Here is a 26,669-nt window from a genome sequence, read left to right as displayed (position 1 = left end):
ACAGTACCCAAGTGCGGGGGTTGCCAGGGAGGTAGTGCAGGTGTGCAACTGGTGGGGGAGGGGACTGGGCCAGAGATCAGAGGGTAGCCAGGTGACCAGTGCAGTTACAGTTTCAGCCAGTAGTTCAGCAGGGGAGATGAGGAGAGAAAGCAGAAACAGGGAGGAAAGTCATGAGGTGCTTCCGGAACCGGAGATGGTTCGCCTTATGTTTGAGGAAGGAAGGGAGGCTATTCCAGAGAGCGGCCCCATCCGAAGAAAGAGATCTACCACCAACTCGTTGCTTGGAGAAGCGACTGACCCTGAGGGAATTGGAGGTGGATGAGCAAAGAGCTTGAGAAGTAAAATATTTTGGAAGAGAGAGTTGAAGGTATTGAGGCCACAGGCCGCAGAAGGCCTTGTGGACAATGCAGAGGGGTTTGAACTTAATCCTTGCAGCCACTGGGAGCCAGTGCAGAGATCTCAGTGCTGGAGAGATACGATTGTTGGGCTTGAGGCCAACGACAAGTCTCGCAGTCCTGTTCTGGATGAGTTGCAGAGGGCAAAGAGTAGAAACAGGCAGATTTAGAAAAAGGCTGATGCAGTAGTTCCGCCTAGAGAGAACCAGATCTCTCGAGCCGGTGAGCTTCTGGGGGAAGGAGAGGAAAGGAAAAATACCTCTGAGGAGGTGCAGCTGGTAGGGTGACTTCTTAGAGATGTCAGAGATGTGAGGACAGAAGGAGAGTGTGGAGTCGAAGATGACCCCGACATTTTTAGCCTCACAGGTAGGAGCAGAAAGAGGGCCAAGAGAGCTGGTCAGATAGTGCGATGGACAATGCTAGACCAGATGTGGGGGGTTAGCTATGTTTCTGTAATAGCAAGGACATCAGGTTTATTAAGTGTGATGGGATCTAGCATATCTGAGGCATGTGCAACTGCAGATCTGGCATTAGGCAGGATGCAGTGGATGTAGTTCATGTGTATGTTGTTTGTTTTGGCCTTCGTCGGCAGGTTTAAAATGGGTTTGCAGTCCTCATGGAGAGGTAGGGCTATGTTGCGACATCTGAGGCAAGCCTGTCTGCACATGGTACAGGATGGCACTTGGTCATGTAATGTGGGGTTCTGTGTGTGCGCTGAGAGGTGGGCACATCGCTCAGCTAGAGTCTATGGGGTGGCAGTTCTGGGCAGAACCTCATGGCATTTAGACAGGAGCTGGCTGTGCTAGTATGCTTGTGCAAGGTGGTTGTGGTAAGTGGGCTGCTTGGGAGCTCAGGGCTAGTTGGGCATAGGCATCATGTGGAGGATGGTGCAGGGGCATGGCATAATTGATGTCAGTGCTGGTGCAGGTAATGCTGTGCGTGGTTTGTGTATATTTTTTTATGTGTTTATAAGGAAGAAGGACGCAGTGCAGTATGGTTTCTGGAACTGGGAAGTTTGACGCTGTGGGGCGATGGAGCGAATTTGTATACCTTAGTTGGCTTGCTTGGAGAGTGGGTGTTTGCCTACTGCTGGCGTAGGGTGCTGCAATGAGGATGGGTGAATCAATGGGGGTGCAGGAGTAAGATAGTGGGAGGCAGGCTGGGATGAAGATTGTGGGTTTTGGCAGTGGAGGGTGGTCTGATTTAGCTATGGTGGTAGGGGATATGATCTTGACATATGTTGGCTGCTGGTACCCTCGCCAGGCGGATTCTGAAGCTGGCCATCACCTCAGCGGGGGCTTGGGGAAGCAGCAGCCCATTGGTGCTGACTGAGTAGATGGTGGCGTTCGGGAGAGAGGGTTGTTGCTGGTTGCAACGGCAGCACAGGGATGAGCCTGCGCAATGCAGCGGGGTTGCTCGGCAATACATGGGGGTTTTGCAGAGAGTGCCACACCACAGTGAGAGCAGGGCTTGCAAAAGCACTGGTAAAAAGGTGCGTGGGGCGATATATTGTAGCGGCAAAGGTAGGAGATCATCGATAAAGCTTGCAGGTAGCTGTTGGCAATTAGGGGCGATACATGACATTGACAAAGTGCAGGATGAGTGCAGATTAATCTGCTTACCTTTAGAGCGTGTAAGGCTGCACGTTGTAGTTAGGACATTAGGTAATGCTGGGTCAAGCCATATCGGGGGTATCTGGCGGAGACCGGCTGAGACCTCCACGCTCCGCCTTAGAGACTGGCTTTGGGGGACTGCCGGCTTAACCATTCGGCTCAGTGTAGTGGGCTGCATACAAAGGTCATCAGCCCAAGCATAATGCTCCAAGCAAGGAGCTTCATACTGGCAGTCTACTTCTGTGCCCGCGGCGGTGGCTATCTTAAGGCTCCTTCCTATAAAATCATGGAGCTAGATGATGGAAGAGGAATGTGAGGGCTCTGGGGTCGCTGCAGGTGCTGTGTCTCAGCTGAGACTTCCACGCTCGGCCTTAGGGATTGGCCTTGAGGGACTACCGGCTTCAAAATCCGGCTCAGGAGGGTGGGCTGCACACAGGGGGCATCTGCCCAATCACAATGCTCCAAAGCAAGGAGCTTCATACTTGCAGTCCAGTTCTGTTCCGCGGCAGTGGCCATCTGTTTTCAGCATCCTTTAAAATCATGGAGCCAGATGATGGTAGTGGCCTGGGGGTCCTGGAGTCACTGCAGGTGCTGTGTCTCGGCTTAGAATTCCACACTCTGCCTTAGGTAATTCACTTCACTGGTATCAGCGTTTCCTCTGGTTTTATCACAGTTCATTAATTAGCTATTATTTTTATTTGGGCTTTTCCCCAAATTGACTTAAGTAAGGGAGTTCATGAAAATACAGTCTTCTTTCTTTTATCAGCTTGTCGTCAATATGCCCGGGGGCTCCCAGTGCTCCTGGGCAGAGTCACCAGTGTGGCTTGGCGTGTCCGACGTATGATGTGGGGCTGCAGCACTGGTTGTGTCTCCAGGAAGTGGTCCCAGTACTGCCGTCCTCCTGCAGCTTAGTGGACAGCTTCTATCTCGCCCGCCAGAATAGCCAATGCACGTCACTGCCTCTGTGATTCCGTCTGCCCTTTCTCTGCTGTTGTTCGTTCAGCGGGGCTCCATCGTGTCTCACCAATTCAGAGGGAAGTACCAGCTTTCCTCTGCAGAGCTTTCTCGCACCAGCCTTCTTTCCACCTTGCTTCCGGCTGCACTTGCTCTGCATCCCTCTCTGGTTCCTCTGGACTTCTCAGGGTTTCGCTTCCACTCGGCTGCTCTCTCGTTCACACCTCTTCTCTTCTTCCAATACTGGCTTTTAAATACTCTGCTAGCTTGATTAGGTACTCAGCAACTAGACTGTTCAGGGTTAGTTCTCTAGTCTGTTGTCAGACTTTGTTGCATCTCCCTCGTCCCAGTACCAAAATGGTGTTTGTGTGTGTAAGAATCAATAAAGAGAGGATGTATGGCTCTGGTGTCTCTTCCTCATCCCAGTACCTGAATGGTGTTTACTGGGAGCCAATTTATGTAAAACATAGGGAAGGGACTGGTAATAACCTACAAAGGACTGGGAGATATTAGACTCATTAGAAAAGGGAAATGGGGGATACCGTGTCTTACCCAAGGGTGCCTCATCCACACTCCCCAAATCTCCTCCACCAAGGTGATCCTCCCTCGCAGGATCCGATAGCAACCGCCTTTCCCTGGTCACCTGGCAGGAGGATATATTGGGGAGAGAAGTGAAGACGCCCTCAGGTTCCTCACACTGGCTCATTGCCATTGCTGTGCTTTGTGCCCTATTCCCATACATTTGTCCTTCAAAGGGCACATCCCTTCCTGCTCTTCTATCAGCTAGCATTCCGTTCCCATCACATTCAGGCCCTGCAGCTGGATCAAATTAGTGCTAATCTGTGCACAACGGATAACTCTAATCTTGGCTTCTCTCCTGGGGAACGGTAAAGGGGATTTGTTTTTGGAGATGGACTAACAGCAGCTCCACACCAAGGTCTGTGTTCTCATTTGTTCACTGTGACTTAGACCTGAACTTCTAAAATGTCATCACTTCTGCCAAGTTAACACACCAACCTCGCTGTTACCACACTACCTTGCTCACTCCATCTTCAACCTTTTTCCTTCCTTCCTGCACATCACTACAATTCATCAAATAGACACTGGGCCTATAACCTCTGAAACTGCAACATTAGTACATCTGTTGCTCTCTCTCTGTTGCTATATGTGGGTATCTAATATGTGTCAGACCCAACTAATACAACATAGTAGCTGTCCCCAGCGCTCTTCTTCCATAATGTTGTTCTCGATTAGGTTTTCCTCAAACTGAACCTCTTTGCCTGGCTGGGACGCTGTGCATGCATCCCAACAATCCACACAGGTGAAGAAGCAGAAGTTGTAGGCGCTGATGAGGTCTGCCAGTGTTAATGACAGTTTGCCAGATTTCGCTGATTTTTGTGGAATAAAAGGCTGCTAAATTGCTGCAGAGCTGTTTCTGTGATTTAGTGAAGCTAGAACAAGTGTATGCCATTGACGATCTTAAAAAGTTATTTTGCCGTGTTTGGTGCTGATGTAAGGTGGTTCGGAAAGTGGCGATCAGTCCTGGTAGTGTAATAGCAGCATTGATGTTATTGTAGTTATAGTATTGGACTAGTAATTTTTGTGATAGATTCTTTCCAGCAGCTGTAAACCTTAACTTTGAGCAACTCAAGGGGGTGTGGTACAATTTGTTTGTTGCTGTTTACTGGTATTAGCTTTCATCTGCTTGAGAGGGAGACAATACCCAAGGATGTAATGCGGAATTTTTGGACTAGTGTTAGATCAGTCAGTTCTATGTTTGGGATAGAATGTGGACTTAAAAGTCAAATAGAACTTTGGCCCATTTTCTTTGTGGCATTGTGTATGAGATGTACTAGTAGGTGTTAGGTTTTTTTGGAAGCGAGATTTGGAACAAAATTCCGTAGTGTTCTGACCAGAGCACAGGAAGTGGGGGAAAGACAGAGATGGAAGTGTCTACACTGAATATCCCATAGAATGTGCGTCTGATTGAATGGATCAGACCACAAACTAATACTGTAAGGCCAAAGTCAGAGAGGCCAGTAAGAATGGATTTAGTATCTGGCAGTTTGTTGTTTTCAAGCCAGAAATTGAAATCACTGATGATTAGTACATGTGGACTGAGTGGGTTAAGAAGTCAGATAGGTCTTGAAAGAAAGTAGGGCTAGGTGATGGGGGCTATAGATGAGAGGAAAGTCATAAGTTAAAGGATGGTGAAATTATGCATTTCAGCAATAGAGTTGAGGCGATATGGAGAGACAATGGGCCTGGTTCACAAAAGCGGTTTATAATGACGCATTCCGATAGGAAAACATTCTGTCAATCAGGCCCAATGGGTCTTATGTTGGGGAGGTTCTTAAAGATGTTGACCTCCTCTGATTTGGTCATCCTGGTTATTGTCAGCTATTGAGGATGAAGTGTCAGAAAGCTAGGTTTCTGTGATGAAAAGCTTGTCTATTTGCTCATCATATAGCAGGTTTTGTATAAAGTGTCTGTTTTTTAGAATTGATGAACAATGTTCTGATTTTTTTAATGGGTATTTGTATAAAAGTTCGTGAAGAGAAGACACATGGGGAAGAAGCATCGGAAGAACAACATTATTATTATTTTTATTATGGTATTTATTGAGCGCGGAACTAGGTTTCGAGAAGCAACAGAGTGATTTACAGTGGTATACACCAATACAGATACATAACAGAGCGCTTTACAGAGGTGTACAACATTGCAGATGCATAATGGCGTGCTTTTCAGTGGTAACAATAAAGCAGATATACAGTGGAGAGTAGGATAGAGAGGGGAACAGAGGAGGGGTACAGCTGTACTAAGGGCGGGGAGCAGAGGGGTGGCCGCCGTCTAGAGACTCAAGTGACGCTAAGGGCAACGTGATTGACTTGGCGTTGAGGAGGAGAGGCTCCTTGAAGAGGTGGGTCTGGAGATCTTTTCTGAATTGTAGAAGCATGGGGGCAAGTTTGATGCCGACAGGGAGGAGGACCCATAGTCTTGGGGCAGAGGCGGAGAAGGCTTGTTTTCAGGTCCTTTCCTTATTGCAGCAGTGGATTTCAAGTCTGCACATGTCCTGGATTCTGGTGGTGTGCTATCCGCTGGAAATGCTGAGTTTCTCTACAAGGTAGCTGGGTGCCTTGAGGGCCACTGCTCTATAGAGGATGCAGCAAGACTTGACAGTGATTTATGCATGCAGTAGGAGCCAGTGAAGGTTGATGAGGGCCAGAATGATGTGGTTATATCTGCATAGACCCTTAATGAGGCATGCAGTCACGTGTAGGATACTTCTCAGGGGCACAAGGGTGGATGACGGGAGGCCTTCAAGGAGTGCATTGCTCCCATTGAGGTGGGATAGGACCAGTGCTTGAACGGTGGATCTAAAGTTATATGATGCTCAATGATGTTTAACGCAATACCCGTGGAGGTGAGGAAAGTCTTTGTTGAGGAAAGCAGCGGTGGGGAAGCTGCAAGCAGTTTTTTGGAAAGTAGGTGCTCAGGTGAGTAGGTCATGTAGTGGGATTTCTTGGGTTTGGGGTGGCTGAGTTGATAATGGTGATCATTACATGAGGGAGAAAGTTGGAATGACGCAGCAGGTAGTACTGAATGCCTTCAGAACTCACACAATCTGTGATGAATATTAGAAGTAGGTTTGAGCTTAGATGTGCTTCTGCACATGGCAAGTGTAGCTGAATGATGGCACCTTCGTTGGCGTCTGGGTTTTAGAGACCGCATCTATTGTATGTTCAGAGATCTGGATGGTGCTTTTGGTGTTTTCACACTAGAAGCGCTTTAGCAAATAAGGTAGAGTTAGCACTTCAAAGGTTTTGGAGCAAATCAGAGCTTTCATTGAAGTGTTTTTGTTTCTAATCAATTTGCCAGGGTATCCAAGTTATACTGTGAAACCAAGGCTGTGTTTCAGGATCAGGACTTCATAGCAGAATTTCACAATATTTTCTTAAGACTACACAATGTCTACACACAGCCTTTAGAGTGACTTCAGAAGACATTGCAATTTGAATTGTCTTCACAAAATCTGTACTTCTTCAAATAATGCTGCAGCAGCCATCCATGGGATTAAGTGCAGTAACAAGCTTTTGGACAGCTTTGCAGTGTCTTTAGCGACTTTTCAATTAACAGCACACTCAGGAGATTAGTGTTGCATAGCGAAGTGGAGGCTGCGTTTCAGGTTTTCAGAACTGCGCTGAGTTAGGGGCTGCATTATTGTGCAGTTTGGGAGTGTGTGGGAGAATGATACTTAATTAACAATGTCATAATAAATGTGTGGTATGTGGAGCTGTTAGAATGGTAATCATGAACAAATGGTTGTTGCATGGAATATATTGCAGTTCATTTAATTGTGTTATTGTAGTCTTTGTTGATGTTGATTGTGGGGCACAGAGATCAGAAATAATAATCCTTCTCTAGTTTTGGCAGGAATGCTGGTTTAAGGGCAGCAACCCCTGCTAGATGCCAGAATGCTGTGCAAGCAGCTTGCACCAGGAACTAGGCTCCCGAACCCTAGGCTACGCGGGGTGAATGATCAGTGTGCAAGGCGTTCAGGTTACTGAGGTCTCCAATGTTAGCCTTGTGCTGTGGAAGAACAACCCAGGGTCCTGTGAGCTGTCACACTGGTGCACACCGTGCATGCAGCCTGAAAGGTGCTGCTGCAGACACTTGGCATACTCACCAGCCGGCAGAGAGTCAGGTCTCCACTGGTGGGGTTTGGGGGGGACAGGTGGCCCTCAGTTGATCTCGTGGACTTTGCCTGGGGATAGCAGGCTCTGCAATGCTCGTCAGCAATAGAGTTGATCTATCGCTTTGGAACTTATCTTTTGCTGCTGATGTTCCATTCAATTGTGTTTCCAGAATGCACATTTGAGAAAGTATTTCAGGGTGATTCTGGGATGCAGCAGGAGAAACTAAATGGTCCCCAATCACTTCCGATTGCCATCTTGGTCATCACCAGATGCCAGATAAATTAACTTTAATAGAGAAAAAAGCATGCCAGACAGAGAGTGTAAGGCAATTCTGTTTGTTCTGCGCAGGACGTGGGTTCTGCAATTCTGCCCATGCACCATAGTTAGAACCTCTTCCACTTGAATGCATAGAAGGTTAAGGTTCGGGTAGATGGTCTTCTTGCCTCTCTCAGGACAACCATACTTTTGTCAGAGGCATATGACTGTACTGCTAGAACTCAGGAGCCATGGTGTCAAGTTCAACTGTGGGAGGCTATGGTGGTACAGGCTAGAGGAGATCTGGTCTGCATGGCTGAGTTCACTGTGATTCCAGAGATATGAGCCCTCAGAACCACCACTGGCATTTCCAAGACTAGATGATCAGAATCATTTTATCCCTGCCTTGCGTCTGCTTCAGAATCATACATTACAAGTTGTAATGGTTGGGGCGCATACTGAAAAATTCCCAACTACTTGATCAGAAGGGCGCTGCCTTTGGATCTTGGCTGCGGGAATCTCAATGTGAAGCTTTGCCCTTCTGCTTTTTCCATCAAGCGAAAATTATCTACTTGAGGTATACCCCACAGAACAAAGAAACCTAGAAAAGCATAGTTGCTTAAGACTAATTCAGGGTCTTCTTGAAAATATCTGCCGGGAGTGTCTGAGTGAACATTCTATAGTCCCAGCAGATGGAAATCTTCCTTATTTGAAGCCATTGCCAGATGTTCTGAGACGCTCAGAGACTTCTGGACTTTATTCCGCCTTCCTTGTTCAGGTAGCACAAAGTTCTTGTGGCCTCTGTTTCAATCAGCAACACACTTGATGCCATTGATGGTGAGAGGTTCTTTAGGGCCAGGAGTACCGTTCTCAATTCCAGCATGGTTATGTGGAGGCTCTCCCTCTCAGGCCACATACCCTAGATCTATGGCCCTGCATGATGCATCCAGCATCATTGGTTGTTGTGTAGGATGTTTCTGGAAAGGACCTCTCTGCAGACGTTTTCTGTCCTTTCACCACCTTCCCGGGGTGTGTCTGGATAAGTCATTCTTCCCAATTCCCCCTTTCTGCAACAATTCATCCTCTAGATACTCTTGTACGGCCCTCATATGTAATCTCACCTGTGCGGCAATACACATGGATGAAGACATTACCTCCAGCAATGATTACATCTGCCGGACTGCCGGTAATGTTTTTATCATCAGTTATTTATCATCTAATGTAAACACTTGCACTTCTTGTGTCCAGAGTAGACCCCAGAACGTGACGCTTCTGTTCAGGGCGTGGAATCAATTTCTTTTCATTTACAGGCAGAGCCAGCCTGGATAAGGTCAGCTCCATGGACTGAAAGCCTTTGTACTGAACTGGCCTTGATAAGCCAATCTTTTATTCTGTTCCCATGTGTGCACACAATTCCATGCTCTTCGAGACTACCGCTTGGGGCTGACTTTAAGCCGAATGGAAGCACATTGCATTGTAAATGATTGCTGTTCATTGAACAGCTGATGCATTTTTGCTTCACTGCTCTTAAAATGTCAAAGCAAGCATCCTGTAGGCCTACAGCACACATACAATTTTCATTGTGTTTGCTACATTTTAAATCTAGAATTGATCTCACACTATTTGTTCCTATAAGATCAATTTTTACGCTTATGATCTCAAAGAGCTATTTCTATGTCTCCCATCTGGAGAGTTTATGTTGATGTATACTGGGTACTGCTGCCATTTTCATGGCCTCCAGGAGCCCTGGTGGCTCTGAAAGGCAAATGGGTTGGTTTGGTTAAGGTAGAAAGGGGGATAAGACAGGTGTTGTACTCAGTTGTTGATGTGTGTAGAAGGCAGGGCTGCTGATATTATTAGATCTTTCAGCAGCCTTTGACCTTGTGCTCCATGAAAGGCTCTTAGATAGAGGACATTGGCAATTGCTCTGATGACGCTGTCACTTGGTTTAGAATCTTTCTTCAAAACAGAATGTTTACGGTTGTTTGGGGAGAAGCTTGCTCTAAACCAGAGCGTTTGGGATATGGCGCGCCGCAGGGTGCATGCCCATCACTGGCCCTTTTTAACATATTTTGCCCGCCCATTATGCAACCTTCTGGCTAAACTGGGAGTGCGTTTCTCTAACTATGCGGACGACACCCAGCTCATCATTGAGTTAAGTAGCGATTATGAAAGCAATGCAGAGAGAATCTCTCTGATCTACATATCCATTAAAAACTTGATGACAAGAAATGGCATGTGCATGAACACTGCAAAGACAGAGCTTTTTATGTTTGGATCGTCACAAGCACGTCTAAAACTAGACAGCAAATACTCTGGATTTCTTATTGATAACTATTGTATTGCTACAGTTGCTAAAGTGAAAACCTATGGGGTATTTCTTGAAGCATCCCTGAGCCCAGATACTCATGTGCAAAATGTCACCAGCAAAACCCAATATTACCCGAGACTTCTCTGACTGGTGAAGCCAACTGTACTACATTAGTTTGTGCTTTAATCATGCCCAGGATTGATTACTGTAGCATACTGTTAGCTAGTGCAAGGGTAGTCTAGGGAAACTTCAGATTGTACAAAATTATGCTGTATGTATCGTGAAAAATGTACCAAAGCATGAGCCCATATTAATCCATAGGCGAAATTTACATTGGCTCCCAGGTGAGGCTAGAATTTGCTACAAAATTAGCACTATCGTACATAAATGTCTGTATGAACATGCTCCTGGATACTTGAAAGACCTTATTAGTGTATCCAAACCTGAGAGAAACCAACAGGTCTACCAATGCTATACGGCTAATTGTCCCTTATAGCAAACGGGAGAGAGGTATGGGCAGGTCCTTCACAACGCAGGCAGCTCTGACATGGAATAATATCCTGAAGGATCGTCGTGCTGAGATCAATTTCCCTACCTTTAGGAAGCGACTGAACATGGTTTTGTTTGTCTAGTAAATTCATGCTAGGCCCCTTCTTGACACTGCTCTGTCCTTTTCCATTCCTGTGCCCTGATGCCTGTGGCTCACTATAAATAAGTAAATAACATTTCTTTTTAAAAAGAATCATCTATCTAACCTCCCAATATATGATAGAATTGACCCATGTGTATGTCGTACTCACTGACCAGGGTTCAGAAGCCTATCCACTGGTCATCACATAGCAGATTCCCCACTACAGCAATACCTTTTTCCTCCCAGTGTTCTCTGAATCCGTCAATCGTACCCTGGTGATTATCAATCACTCCAACCAGGGGGACACACTGAGAGCCAGGATCCGGATTCCCCCGGAGCTTCCAGGCACTGTGCCACAAATCTATGCCAAGATTCAGCAATCAAGAGGGTCTCAACGGTAGCTCCACGTCCACCCATAGCACTTCCTTCAATAAGTGCCAACACAGCAATGGCTATTGTAGCAGTGTGTCTTGCAAGGTTTCGTCCGCAAATAGGTCACGACAAACTGTATTTGCCCAGCTAGATAGTATAATTCAAAGTGCAGAACTCTGATTGATGCCTCCCTCTGTGTGGGCCCTCTGTAATGTGTGCAGAGCTATTCTGTTTCTGCCACCCACCCCATAGAAATTCCCATACTAATGTGTTCAGTTTCTGGAAAAACCTCCTAGGTATATTGTAGGGTATGTTGCTAAAATGATAGAAGAGGTGCAGAAGTACCACCATTTTCAATAGCGCTGCTCTTCCTGGCCTCCACTTCCCAGAGGTAGCCTCTTCCAAAAGCACATGGAGTTAGCTATTGCTTTCAGCACTTTTTGTGTTATGCTCATGTGCGTCGGCCGGGTCGTGCCATACATTGAAACCCAAGCAGCGGAAGGTGTCCCTCGCCCACATCAGGCACAGTTCCGGTAGCTGTCCCTCAGTGAGTTCCCAAAGCCCACCCAATGAAAATAGACAGGATTTTCCCCTATTGACCTGGATACCCAAAATGGTTGCAAACTGGTCAATAGTGTCTAGCAAATATGTTGAGTCTCAGGCTGGGACACATATAGCAGCATGTCGTCTGCATATAGGGAAATCAGATGCTTAACACCATCTATCATTATCCAAGCCTCTGCATAGACCGTCCTGAGAAAACCGCCAGCAGTTCCTCTGCCAATATAAACAACATTGGTGACAGTGAATGGACAACCATGTTTCATGCCTTTATGTATGTCCCATGCCTTGGAGATCAGGCCTCCCATTTTCACCCTGGCCCTGGGAGCCGTATAGACCAATTTCACCCATCTCAGAAACCCCTCCCCCATTCCAAAGTGCCGGAGAACCCCCATTAGCCCGTCCCATCGGACCGAATCAAAAGCTTCTACTGCGTCTTAAGACGCAACTGCGCAGTCCCCTGCCATGTGATTAGTGCGGTCTATGATATGGTGGAGTGTTCTCAGATTCCACGTGGTGTTGCACCCCGGAACATACCGAGTTTGGCCTGTGTGGATCAAACTCCCTATAACCTTTTTAAGTCTATTAGCTAGAACTGCTGTCAGGATCTTACAGTCCTGGTTCACTATGAAGGGGGTCCTGTATGAGCTGCAGTCCTGAGGGGGGGCTTACCAGTTTTTGAGGACCGGTATTATAATGGATTCCCGCATGGTGCTGGGCAGCCTGACTTGTTCGAACGCCTCTCTCTGTAAATCTCCAGGAGCTTGGGTGCCATCACTGCAGTGCATTTTTGATAAAATTCTCTGGGGAACCCGTCAGGTCCCGGGGTCTTAGCTGTTGGGAGTTCCGTTATGACCTCCTCAATTTCCTCCAATGTGAGTGGGGCATCTGACATGTCTGCTTGTGTAGCATATAATTTCGGTAGGGGTTTCTGGAGTAGGGCCTCACTAATGTCCTCCGCTTTCGTTATCCGGTTAACCGAGTACAATGCTTCATAAAAACCTGATAAGACCTCATTGATCCCATGTTGGGTTTGGATGATGTCCCCGCCCCCATTGATGACGGCGCTAATCATATCCCTCAGCTCCTCCCGTTTGCATATCCACATAAAGAGCTTTACAGGTTTATCTCCCTCTGCATGCAGTTTTTGCATGTACCTAGCAAAGTCAAGCTTCCCTAACCTCCCCCAGGTCATGATGCATTTTTGACGCAGTTCTACTAATTCCCGCAACTTGCTAGTTCCCAGCCCCTCCGTCCTATCTTCCTGCTCAATGACGTTCTCAGTGTCAGTTAAAGTTTTCAGTATCTCCTTTCAGAGGCCCCCCGTTTTCACAATTACCGCTCCATGCGTGACCACCTTAATGGCGTCCCACAGGGTACCCACTGTTGCTACACTATCAGTATTCATGTCAAAATATTCATCTCCCAAGTACCCACTAAATTCATCATCAAACAGGGCTTCGGCTCTCAACCGCCGGGTAGGGATCAGGGGTCCGTACTGTCCTCCAGGTTGCCATCAGCGGGGCATGATCAGAGAGGACCCGAGCTTTATAGTCTATGTGCGCAAACTCCCACAATGTTTCCTTCCCTGTGAAAATGTAATCTATCCGGATGTGTACTCCATACAGGGCTGAAAAATGGCAGAAGCCTCGGTTCTCTGCATGTCTCGCCTCCAAATATCCACCAAATGTAGGTGACTCAGAAAGGAGTCACCTTTCTGAGTTTTGGACATTTCTGGATTGACCTGTCCAATCTAAGGTTAAGCGTGCAATTAAAATTGCCTCCTCAGACCCACATAGCACCTCTATATGTGGACAGCTTTGAGTCTAAACAATCTGGCGTCTTGGTTCGGAGCGTATATTTTCTCAAAGCACACCTCCCATTCTCCCACAGGCCGTGTGCCGCAGCTAGTCAGCCCTCTTTATCTTTCCAAAATTCCAATAGCTGGAAGGGAACAGAGGGAGCAATCCAAATGAGGACTCCCCTAGTTTAGGCCGAAAACGACAAGCTGTACATCTTGCCACCCCATTTCCTGGCGAGCGTGGCCAGTTTGGTGCTTGTTAAGTGCGTTCCATGCAGCAGGCCTACCTTGGTCCCTATTCTGTTAAAATACGCACAGACACATAATGTAGTTATTAAGGCCCCTGACATTCTAGGTGACTACGTTTGTATCACCCACCTGTGCCATAAGGGTCACCAACTGGGCCTATATTGTCCCACTGCCCCGCATATTGGTCTGTGGATTTTACTTCAGGTTGCCCTGCTCTGTGCACCGGCTCCCTGTTGCCCCACGATAATTCCTTGACACACCCCTTCATCGCGTGGTTGTGCATCAGCAGTCCTCCTGTGCCCATGCATACCTGAATGATCCATTGCGACATGTACTCATACCTGTCCACACCTCCAACCTTCCCCTTCAACCAAACAACTGGCTCCAACCCCTCCTCCCTGTTCCCCTCAGCAAACCAATACTGCAGAAACCAAAGAACTCCCTTTAACTTCATCCAACAGCCCAGCAGCATACTGCATATTCAGCCGCTTCTCCCCTAACCCCCTGCCCTCCTCCAGGTAACATGCAGCTAGAGGCCCCAGAACTGGCATCTCTGGTTAGACCGGTGAATAGTACCGCTGCCCACAGGACCTCATCTATAGTATCTCATCTGCCTGCTCAACCTGCAATGTGCGCAGACCATAGAACCAAACTTCCAGTGTGATCTATGAAAGTCTCGTCGAAACAGGTTCACCCCTGCTCCTCCAAAACTATCAAGGACCACATCGACTCCCTAGCTCCTGCCCTGGCTGATTTCTGCAATCACTCCTTCGTCACTGGAGTCTTCCCATCCCCCCTGAAGCACTCCCTTTTGCACCCTCTTCTTAAGAAACCCTCTGCCGAACCCTCCTGCCCGGCTAACTATCGCCCAATCTCCATCACTCCCTTCCTGGGTATGCTCCTGGAGATCTCCCAGCTTAATATCCACACCAAATCTGTTGGCTGTCTTCATGACCATCAGTCTGGCTTTAGAGCTGCCAGAGCACGGAAACTGCTCCCCTGAACATCCGTGAAGACAGACTCTCCAAACTTAACTCTAACACTCCCTTTGCCTTCATCTTGCTTGATCTCTCTTCTGCCTTTCACACCGTCAACCATGCCATCCTGCTCAACCGTCTCCGTGATAACCTGGGCATCACTGGTCAGGCCCTGGTTTGGCCGACTTCTTTCATCTCTGAACGACCATCCCAGGTCCAACTTGAGTCCTTCCTCTCTGCTATCTTTTTTTCTACCTGTGGTGTCCCCCAGGGGTCCAACCTCTCTTCCTGGCTGTTCAATCAATACCTGGCACTCCTTGCCAACCGCATCGCCGCTCTTTGCCCCAACTTTCAGTGCTATGCGGATGACACTCTGCTCATTCTCAGGCTACCCTCAGCCTCCTCCTCTCCCTCCCTCCCTCATCTCTGGCTGTCTGTCTGCTATCCAGGAGTGGTGTGCTGCCAATGTCCTCTGCCTTAATGCCAGTAAGACTGAGATTCTCCTCATCGGCACACCCGTTCCCAACTTCCCTGCAGCCCTCTGCCCGGCCTCTCTTGGCCCTCTTCCTGCTCCCACCTGCAAGGCTAAAAACCTGGGGGTCATCTTCGACTCCACACTCTCCTCTCCTCACATCTCTGACATCTCTAAGAAGTCACACTACCAGCTGCACTTCCTCAGAGGTATTCTTCCTTTTCTCTCCTTCCCCTAGAAGCTCACTGTCTCCAGAACTCAGGTTCTCTCTAGGCTGGACTATTGCAACAGCCTCTTTCTAAATCTGCCTGCTTCTACTCTCTGCCCTCTGCAACTTATCCAGAACAGGACTGCAAGACTTGTCCTTCGCCTCAAGCCCAGGGATCGTACCTCTCCAGGACTGAAATCTCTGCACTGGCTCCCAGTGGCTCCGAGGATTAAGTCAAAAACCCTCTGCATCATCAACAAGGCCTTCTGGGGCTTGGGGCCTCAATACCTCCAACTGTCTCTTCCTAAATATCTCCCTTCTCAAGCTCTTTGCTCATCCGCCTCCAACTCCCTCAGGGTCAGTCTCTTCTCCAAGCAACGAGTTGGTGGGAGATCCCTTTCCTCGGCTGGGGCCTCCTTCTGGAACAGCCTCCCTTAAACTGGAGGAGAACCATCTCCGGTTCCGGAAACTCCTCAAAACCTTTCTGTTTGCTTCTGCTTTTTCTCCTCCCCTCCTCTGCTGACCTCCTAGTTGTAACTGGAACTGCACTGGCTACCTGGACACACACTGATCTCGGGACCATGTCCTTCCCCACCAGCGTTTCACACCTGCACTGCCCACCTGGCAACCCCCGCACTTGGGGACTGTCTCTGTATCTCTACAGTCCCCCTCCCAGCCCTTGACACCCGATGTCTGCACTTACCAGGCACTTGCCACATGCTGGCCGCTACTTATTGCACTTGCCACATGCTGGCCGCTACTTATTGCTATCATCTTTGCCATGTACTGCACTGCCCCCTTCCCACGCACTTGCTCGATCTGAATGACACCTGGCCTAGTAGGATCGCTGTCCGTCTTTCCTTTGTTCCCCTTCCTTGCCTCGTCGTGCCTTGAAACACTTGTGTATAGGCGCGTTATAAATGCCATATCATGTTCTGTGGAGTGTTCATGGCGCATTGTCTTGTCTGTGCGGAAGCTGCGGCAAACCCTTTGCATCCATCTAGGACTGTGCATCCGCTGTGGTGTCAAAAAAGTGCAATCTCCCATTATGTATTACTACCTTCAACTTGGCAGGGTTAATCAACACGTACCACAGATTTGCTTTCCTCAGCTTTGCATTGGTAGGGCCAATCATTGCTCTACCACATTGTACCATGGCCGTATAGTCAGGACATTTCGCCAGCTTGGTGCGCTGTGAGAAACCCGAGGCATTTCTCCTAGGCTATTCCCAGGGATGTTTTGTTCAGGTGACCAGGGGAGGGCCATCGCTCTTGGATCCCAACCCTGGGGGTGGATAAGTAAGGGAGGATCACATGGGCAGAGGGTCCTTGGGGACTATGGGAGACATGCCCTCAGACGAGACATGGTATTCCCCCCGTTCCAATACACCCCCTACCTGCCATACCCTCAATTGTCATGGAATATTGTCATATCATACCTCAGTACCTTTCTTTAAGAAAAATGAGAAAACGACCAAGGAAAGTAAACCCCAATAGAAAATCCATTCTCACATCACAATACATTTACCCCTTCATTCTGACAAAAACCTACATGGCTTTTCCATGATCTTCAGGAAAACCAACAACTGCCACAATCCCTACTTCCATTCTAGAAGTCCAACTAGTGGGATGAAGAAGAGACAGGTGTGAGGCATGAGGAGTCTCCATGTTGTCTCGATAATGAGGTCAGACAGAGTCAGGCAGGGAGGGGCAACTACTCACACTTGACTCGAATCAATTCTAGCTAGAAGTATAAAAGCAACAGCCAGAACCAGCATTTTGATTGAACAGGGGATGCGGAAGGAACCGTGAAGACCAGAAGGAGAAGTCAGCCAGTGGGAGAACCTTCGAAAGCCAGATGGGGTATGGACTGCCAAGATACTTAGGCCTGTGTGTACAAAGGGGGCTACAGTGTGGCAGGGGAACCAAAACTCCAGCTACACTTTGCTGGTAGTGTTTAAATCAGTGCTTGCTCCCTGGGTGAGTTCCAGAAACCTAGGTAGTTGAGGGGCAGGTGCTGGGACCCTGACCTCAAGTGAATCCCCCATCGATGACCTGCTAACACCTCATCACTGAGAGCAAAAGATGGAGACCCTGTGACACGAGGGCAGCTAAGGCGGGATAAGCTGTTGTGTCAAGAACTTTGTGCAAATCCCAAAAGTGCCTGTATCTGGCAAAGTGGGAGGAAATCCTCAAATGTGCATTCTGGGACTTGTAATCCAAAAGAGCAAAGCTGTGAGACAGAGTGGTCCGGCGCTGCGTGTGTGTCCAGTTAAATGTCTCTGTAAGGTATCCAGGTGAGAAGTGACAGAAATGAAAGTTAAAGAGTTGTAAAGGATTGTAAATGGAAGTGGTCCTGTGACAGGTCAAGCTAAATCCCGCACACAGTCGAAAGTCTTCGATTCTGGTGTCAAAAGGGATCTGAACCCGTAAGAGAGGGATCCATGGTCCGAGCCGGATGAGGGAGACCAAGTTGGGAATTGTGAATATGGTAGAAAAGGTGTCTGAGGAGGGAGACCAATCATGAACTTATGAATGTGAGAATCTTGACAAAGAAAAGGAACTTTTGTGTTTTGTTTACTACACGAGACCCTCTGGGAGTAAGAGACTTTGAATGGCAAAGAGACTTTGGCACATAAGGTCCTGATACTGAGATATTGAACTGTACGAGTGACAAAAGGAACTACAAGTACCAGCAGTCACTGTGGAAAACAGTACTTTGTGTTTTGACAAGTGAAGTGAACTTTGTTTCAAGGCGTAGGAAACATGTGTGTTGACAAGAGACGTTCTTTTTTGAATCCTTTTTGTTCCTTAAAGACTTTGCCAGAGGAATGTGACACCAGCTGAACCATTGAACTGTGGCCTTGTGTCAAGGAAGTCAGAGTGTGCACGAGGCTCAAGCGTGCTGCCTTGTCCCGTGCTGAAAGCATGGGGAAGGGAGGCCAACTGCTCAGCTGTCCTGACATATTGTTTCTTGAACGCTTTTCCTTTTTTGCATACACTACTGTCCCACACCATTTTGTATTTAGAAGTAAGGATTGGCAATAGGTTTATTAGCATAAGGCCTTTATTTTGACAGACTCTACTAGGACTGAGTTATTATCTGATAGTTAGATTCAGGTTTAACCAACCCATTAATATTAAATAAACACTCTTGAACTGTGTCTCATTTGTGTCTGTCTTCATTGATGATCCCAAGCCTTTCCTTACAGCGCTCTCTCAACCGTGAATCCCTGTGTCAGCGCCCACCTACTGCAGGAGCATGTTTTCAATGTAGGCCATGGGGTCTCTGCCTTCCTCTCCTTCTGGAAGGCCCAGTATCCTGATGCAATTCCTGCGGGCCCTCTCCTGCGCATCGTCTGCTCGGCATTCCAGGATGTTCACACATTCCAGTAGATCTGCTACCTGAGTCTGCACACAAGCTATATTGGCTGTGTTGTCTTGTACTTGCTGTTCGGCTATGCCCAGTCGGTCTGCCAATGTGCAAAAGTCTTGGTGCAATAAATCCACATCCACAATTACTTTATCGATCTTGTGTTCCAGTGCAGCCTTCAATGCTGCAATTGCAGATAGAATGGGTCCCTCTTCTCACAGGCCCATTCTTGACGTTGCTGACTCAGTGCCTAGGTTCTCTTGGCGCGATGCTTCTCCCTCCTCCTTGCGGACAAAAGCCTCCATCATGGTTTGTCAGCCTTTGCTCTTATGGCCTCTGTTTGTGCGTTCCTGCCCAGTCGCCACAAGGGCACAGCAACTACAGTTAGTCTCCCCTTGACCTCCTTTATGTTCAGCAGCAGAAGTGCCTCTCAGTGGCCTCAGTGAGTACTTCCAGTAAAGTTTCCCCACTTATCCGTGTATCCTAGCAGGGGTACTCTATTCATGCAGGGTTGTGATATCGTTTGGCTTTCTCACCTCGCTCGCAGATCTAGCTGGCGTCTTCTGTGCATTAGGAATACTACCACTGCTGTGAGTCTTTCCAGTCTAGTCTATGCAGTGCCTCATAGGGACACCTTGGTTATGAGTTGTGTGCGACACATCAGCTCGGTTTCTGGCCATATGCTGACCTACGTTCCTAGCAGTCCCTCAGTTGATGCAGTGGCCTCAGTGCACACCTGAGCCAGATGCCATAGGATCAATCCCCACCTCGAGTATGATGGGTATGCCAGCACCTCAGGTCCGCCACTTTATATAAGGCAGAAGAACCCCTTTACAAACGCTCTCACACGGTCAGGGGATGGCCCAAAATATTTATCTATCAAGGAGATCGTTACACCATTTATAACATTTTTTCGGATCTTATGCAAATGTATTGATGCACACCCCATATTCCTAGTACCTTCAGTCCTGAAAAAATAGACCCAGTACGTGTTGCGTCCGTTATAAAAAAGTTTTTTTAGTTTTACTCAAATATTCACAATGATAAAAACACTCATAAAAGTGTTTGGTATGAGTATGACCCAACCTCACACAGCATGGTATAAAAAACAATACAAATCACAAATTTGACAAACATATAACCACATTCAATGTTAAAAAACAGTACAAAAACACACAATGAATGGATTTAACAATTTTCCAAACACACCGAGTACACTGACTGAGGTACACAAAAATCCCGACATGTTTCAGTTCTTATTTGCACAAATGCATGAACTTTCTTCAGGGGAATAGTTCCATTTCATAGTTTCCACCATGCAATCCAGAGTCACACCTGGGCATTCCCAAATGGTTCCTAAGCCAGGAAACAAACAAAAGGGGCGGTCACCAGACATAAGCACCGGTCAGAAAGACTAAGAAACAAATTCCATACCCCAGTGCAAATTGCTTCCAAATCACAATGCACTGGGTAGGAAGGACATGATTGCTGTCAACCTGTCCCTATTGTCGAACTACATACCTCTTAAATTGGTATCAGTAGCGCTGGTGTTTGTAAATCACCACAGGTTAGCCGTAGACTCCACAATTCGAGTCTCTATTACTCAATAGCTTCCAAGTAGCTGTCGGTCCACTTCAGTGCTGCAAACCAACCAAGATATACAGTCCATCAACGTGTAGCCATAAAAGGTATACCCCATCACCACAATGCACCACCGTGCCACCAACAACTCTCACTGACCTAACCGGAGTGTGACACCACAATTCCATGTCTACTTCGAGAAGCCCTATTGTCTAGCTTCTACCACCACACACCACCTAATAGTGAGAACACAAATCGTAATACCTCCTTACTCAATGTATGCCTCCGTAAATTCCATCAAGTTCTTCTTTTCATGGACCGAAAACACTATATTCAATGATTCCCAAGGTCAATGCCTAAAACAAAACATGTATAAATATTTAAATGCGAGACCATGCCGTTGCGGTCACTTTCTTGCGTCTATAGCACCCGGTACAACCTGCTCATAAAGTCAACCCAAAAACTGGATACAACGACACATACCTGTAACCCGCAAAGTGGCGAGCTCCCAGTGTGACCAACGCCTTGAAAACACTGCATGAATGCATACCGCGCTAAACTTTACAGAAACATACTCGCGTATAAACACTAGAGTGTGTCAAGCGTCATAGACAGAGGACTACGGGGGCTGCAACACTAGATACAGAGAAAGGACTTCCGGTAGGACTGCGAGTACTACCATGGATACAGAGACAGGACTTGCATCACAGTGATCGCATCCAAACGGGCCATCAGACAGGCAACGTTACCAGATACGGCTATAAAGCGCCCTTTCTCACCAAAGGACAACATCATTAAAAAATATATATAAACTAATTATACATGAAAAACGGCTGTGGTGTAGCCAATAAAGGGCATGAAACACAGCCCCAAGCTGCCACCCACACCACGTGGATCCAATCATAATGGGAGGGAATCCAAGTTGGCGGCGCTGGATTGCATATTGGAAGGCAAAAGTCAAAAAATATTTCAAAACATATTTCAAATGACAAAAAGCATTTCAAAAACACAGAACACCACATTTCAATCAGTAACGATTTTTTGGTTAAAGGTTCTAATCATGTGTATGCTGCCACTCAATTTCTTCATTTAAGCCCACAATATGACTGACATTTGAAAATCATTTTCTGTTCAAACAATAACAATTTCCCCTCTGATTCCAACTTGTTTTTGCCAACCACCTTTTTCAAAATCACCCATCTCAAATCCTCATGTGAATGCTTCATTTGTGTGAAATGTTTGACCATAGGTGCAGTAAGAATCTGGTTTTTTATACAGCTACGATGTTCCACCATACGTGTACGACACTTCCTATTCGTTTTGCCAATATATCAAATAAATCACGTTTTCAGTATTACAGTTTGTCATATCATCAAGAGACCACATCGTAGTAGGATTCAATAAGACCTGTTTAGTTTCTTTAGTGTAGGCACACATAATACATTGTCCACAAGGGAAATGTCCCTTGACAGGGGGGAGGCCCCAGAGCGTTGTTTGTCTGGGTACTGGCATCTGTTTCACCGATATATCGTTTCTAATCAACATGCCTCTAATGTTCTGACTTTTTTTAAACACCACTAACGGCGGTAGCACCAATTTATCATTATAAACCTTTTTCCAGGTTTTACTGATGATACCTTTAATTTTGTAAGATAGATTCCAAAAGGTATTCACAAACACAATGCGGTTCTCTTTATCTTCCCTCTCCCTCTTTTTTTCTAAAAGAGCTTCACGATTATTGTTAAATGCTCTTTTAGAGGGTGTTTTCACCAATTTTGCCGGATAACCTTTGCTACGTAATTTGTTAGATAGCACGGCCGCACTGCTACAGTAGTCTTGCTGTAAACTGCTATTCCTTTTAAGTCTTAAAAATTGCCCAAAAGGCAAATTTGATTTAATGTGGTTAGCATGATGACTAGAAAAATGTAACAAAGCATTCTTATCAGTCTTTTTGTTGTAAGGTTTCACTTTTAAATTCCCTTCATGATGAAGGAACAAGTTACTTACCTGTAACTGTTGTTCTCCAGCATGGGTCTGGCATGGATTCACATGCTCATGAATATTGCCCGTCGTCAGGCTGGGAATCCTCGGTAAAGAAAAAAACCAGTATCAGTTTCGTTTCTGATCTGTCTTTCGTAGCAATAACCAATCACTGGTCTCTGCGTCATACTGACCACAGCCAATGACTGCCCTCTACCTAAGCACCGCCTCTGGCAGCCATCTTCAGATTTGGAAGCACGTGAAGTGGCAGTATGACCAAGTGAAGAGCCGCAGAGGGGTAGGCGGGAGGGTTCGCATGTGAATCCATGCCAGACCCATGCTGGAGAACAACAGTTACAGGTAAGTAACTTGTTCCTTCTCCAGCATGGGGTCTGGCATGGATTCACATGCTCATGAATAAAGAATACATAGCAGTACACACATGCACAACCACGGGAGGTGGCAAAGGCTCAACATTAAGCATTGCATTCCTTACCTCCTCACCAGGCTCACCTCAGGCGAACAGGTTGCGCAGCACTGCTTGGCCGACCCTGGACTCCTCCCTGGAATCCCGATCGACGCAGTAGAACTTCGTGAAGGTGTGCGTCGACCTCCACGTAGCAGCCCTGCATATGTCCAGCAGGGGCACACCAGAAAGGAACGCCGTGGTAGCTGCGATCGCTCTGGTGGAATGGGCTCTCGGACGGCCGGGCAGCGGTCGGTTTGCCAACCGATGACAGTACATGATACAGCCGGAGAGCCATCTGGAAATGGAAGCCTTCGAGAGAGCCTTCCCCTGATTGACAGGTCCAAAGTTCACAAAGAGTTGTGACGTCTTCCGAAAACACTTTGTGCGGTCCACGTAGAACTTCAGCGCTCTAGCCACATCCAGCGAGTGCAAAGTCCTCTCAGCCGGCGACGAAGGCGACGGGAAGAATACAGGCAACACCAAGGGTTCATTGAGATGGAAGTCCGACGGTACCTTGGGCATGAAGGAGGGGTGCGTCCTGAGCACCACCCTCGTGTCGTGAAAAGTCAAGTACGGGGCCTTGCAGGAAAGGGCCTGGATCTCTCCCACCCGTCGTGCGGAGGTGATGGCCACAAGGAACGCTGTCTTCCACGACAGAAACTTCAACGGGGCCGAGTGCAGAGGCTCGAACGGAGGTCCCATGAGCTTGGTCAGCACCACGTTGAGCTCCCACGCCGGGGCCGGAGCCTTCACCGGCGGGAACGATCTGAACAGTCCCTTCATGAACTCTTTCACCAGACGATGAGACCACAAGGACGTCCGTCCCGTGGTCCTGGTGTATCGGGAGATCGCAGCCAGATGAATCTTGATGGACGCGTGTGCCAGTCCAGCTTTGGCCAGCGTCAGCAGGTACGGCAGAACTTGGGGAGCCGTAATCCGTAGAGGGTTAATCTTCTGTGCGTGGCACCAGACAGAGAACCTCTTCCATTTGTGTCCGTAGCATTTAAGAGTCGAGGACGCCCTGGCCTTTGCAAGAACCTCTCTGCAGTCGGCCGGTATGTCGTATCCTCCAAACTCTAGCGCTGCAGGAGCCAGGCCTGCAAGTTCAGCGATTTCGGGTCCTGGTGGAGGATGGCGCCTCCTTCCCTGGAGAGCAGATCCGCGTCCACCGGCAGCTTGATTGGCGGGGACGCTGACAAATCCAGAAGGTCCGGGAACCATATCTGCCTCGGCCACGCAGGTGCGACGAGGATCATCCTGCACCGTGACCTCTTGAGCTGGTTGACGAGCCAGATTAGCAGTGGCAAAGGAGGGAACGCGTAGAGGAACAGGCCCTCCCAGGGGAACGAGAAAGCATCGCCCATGCTCCTCGCCTGGGGAAACCTGCTGGCGAACCTCCGGCACTTGGAGTTCGTAGCCGTCGCGAACAGGTCGATCTGGGGAGTGCCCCACCGTCGGAAGAGGCGATCCACTAGATCCTGCCGTAGTTCCCACTCGTGGCACGAGCGCAGCTCCCTGCTGAGTGAGTCGGCGATGGTGTTTTTTATCCCTGCCAGATGAAACGGCACCAGAAACATCCCTTGGGCGACTGCCCAATGCCACAGGTCCTGCGCCTCCTTGGACAGTGCTGGGGACCTGGTTCCGCCCTGTTTTCTGATGTAAAACATGGTGGTGGTGTTGTCGGTGAAGATCCTCACCACCTTGCCCTTGAGGGACGGAAGGAAGGACCTGAGGGCCCAAAACACTGCACGGAGCTCCAGGACGTTGATATGTAAAGATTTCTCCGTCGGGAGCCAAAGGCCCCTTGCGTGTAGATTTTCGGTGTGCGCTCCCCACCCTTCCAGGGAGGCATCCGTGGTCACTGTCTCCTGGTGGGCTGGGGTCTGGAAGTCCATGCCCGCCGTCAGATGCGCGCGGGTGTCCCACCACCGGATCGCTCGTCGGAAACTCTCGTCGAGTGTGATCCTTTCCTCGAAGCTGCCCGTCGTTTGGATCCAGCGCGCGTCCAGGAACTCCTGCAACGGGCGCATCCGGAGCCTGCACATGGGAATGAGGTAGATGCAGGAAGACATCATTCCGAGGAGGGACTTGATGGACCTCACCTTGGCCGCGTCGGCCACCAACATCCGTTGCACCTTGCCCAGGATGGTCCTGGTCCTCTCCTCCGACGGGGAGGCCAGAAGGGACACTGTGTTGAGCCTCGCTCCCAGAAACAGAGCGTCTTGCGCGGGTACCAGGTGGGATTTGGCGTAGTTCACGGAGAATCCCAGGTCCGTGAGAAGTTGGACGGTCCTTGCCGTGTGAACCACGGCGAGCTCCCTCGTCTTGGCTCGGATGAGCCAGTCGTCCAGGTAGGGGTAGACGTGGATCCCCTCGCGGCGCAGCTGCGCCGCCACCGGTGCGAGGCACTTGGTGAACACTCTGGGTGCCGACCGTAGACCGAAGGGGAGGGCTTTGAACTGGTAATGACGCCCTTGGACCACAAACCTGAGGAATTTTCGGTGCCCTTTTAGGATGGGAATATGGAAGTAGGCATCCTCCAAATCCAACGACGACAGGAAGTCTCCTTCCTCCAGCTGACCCAGGACGTGCTGGAGGGTGACCATCCGAAACTTTTGCGCCTTGATGAACTTGTTCAGACGTCGCAGGTCCAGGATGGGGCGCCATCCCCCCGTCTTCTTCTTCACGAGGAAGTATCTCGAATACACTCCGGAGCCCCGAAGCCTCTTTGGGACGAGTTCGATGGCGCCCTTCCTGAGCATCGCCTTTACCTCCAGGAGAAGTTGAGGGACGTGAAGTTCTTTCCTGGCCACGGGGGGGACGCGTGGACACCTTCTTTGAAACTCGAGCGCGTGGCCCCGGGCCAAGGCGTCCAGCACCCAACGGTCGGTGGAGATGGACTCCCACACGCTGACAAAGCTCGCCAGCCGGCCTCCCACCGGGGTGCTTCGGTGGGGGCCCGACCCCACGGTCGGTTCAATCCTGCTTGGACGAGGCTTTGCCGCCTCGACCTCCTTGGCGACGACGGCGGAGTCCGCCAGACTTGCCTCGTCCTCTGTAGGCCTCCTGAGACGACGAGCGGGCCGCTTGACGGTAGGTGGAGAAACCGTCGCCGGAACCTTTGGAGACGCCCTTGCCTCCGCTGCTCCGAAAGGGCGTCCGTCGTTGCTGCAGAACTCCCAGGGCCCGGGCCGTCTCAGTGTCCGCTTTAATGGCCTGAAGGGAATCGTCCACTGTTTTGCCAAACAGGTTGTTCCCATCGAAGGGCATGTCCAGGACTCTGGTCTGAACGTCTTGACGGAAGTCCGTAGCCTTGAGCCATCCACGCCGCCTAAGGCAAACGCTGTTGCCCAACTGGCGGAACCCAGTGTCGGCGATGTCCGTCGCAACGGTAATGGCGTGGTCCGAAGCCACCTCACCTTCCTGCAGGATCTCCAGGGCCTCTGTCCTCTTGTCGTCCGGCAGGAAGTCCAGCAGGGGAGCCAGTTTGTACCAGAGCTCCCTGTCGTAGCGGGCCACGATAGCCAAGGCGTTGGCCGCTTTAATCGTCGTCGCTGCCGACGAGATGACTCTGCGTCCAATTTCTTTCCCTCTGTTAAGCTTTGATTCAAGACAATTAAACAAAATGAACACCAGAGAATAACGCAAGGTTTGTAAAGGATACAGGCTGGTAGTAATAAAAGGATACACTCGAAGACTTCTTCCAACAGGAACGTCGGAGGTAGGACGTAGCGTATCAAAAAGAGAACCTTCTAACTAATGTCACTCTCT

The sequence above is a fragment of the Ambystoma mexicanum genome, chromosome 8 (assembly GCF_040938575.1).
Source record: "Ambystoma mexicanum isolate Mex_15411 chromosome 8, UKY_AmexF1_1, whole genome shotgun sequence".
In the NCBI taxonomy this organism is placed as follows: Eukaryota; Metazoa; Chordata; class Amphibia; order Caudata; family Ambystomatidae; genus Ambystoma; species Ambystoma mexicanum.
This window is presented reverse-complemented; position numbering follows the sequence as displayed.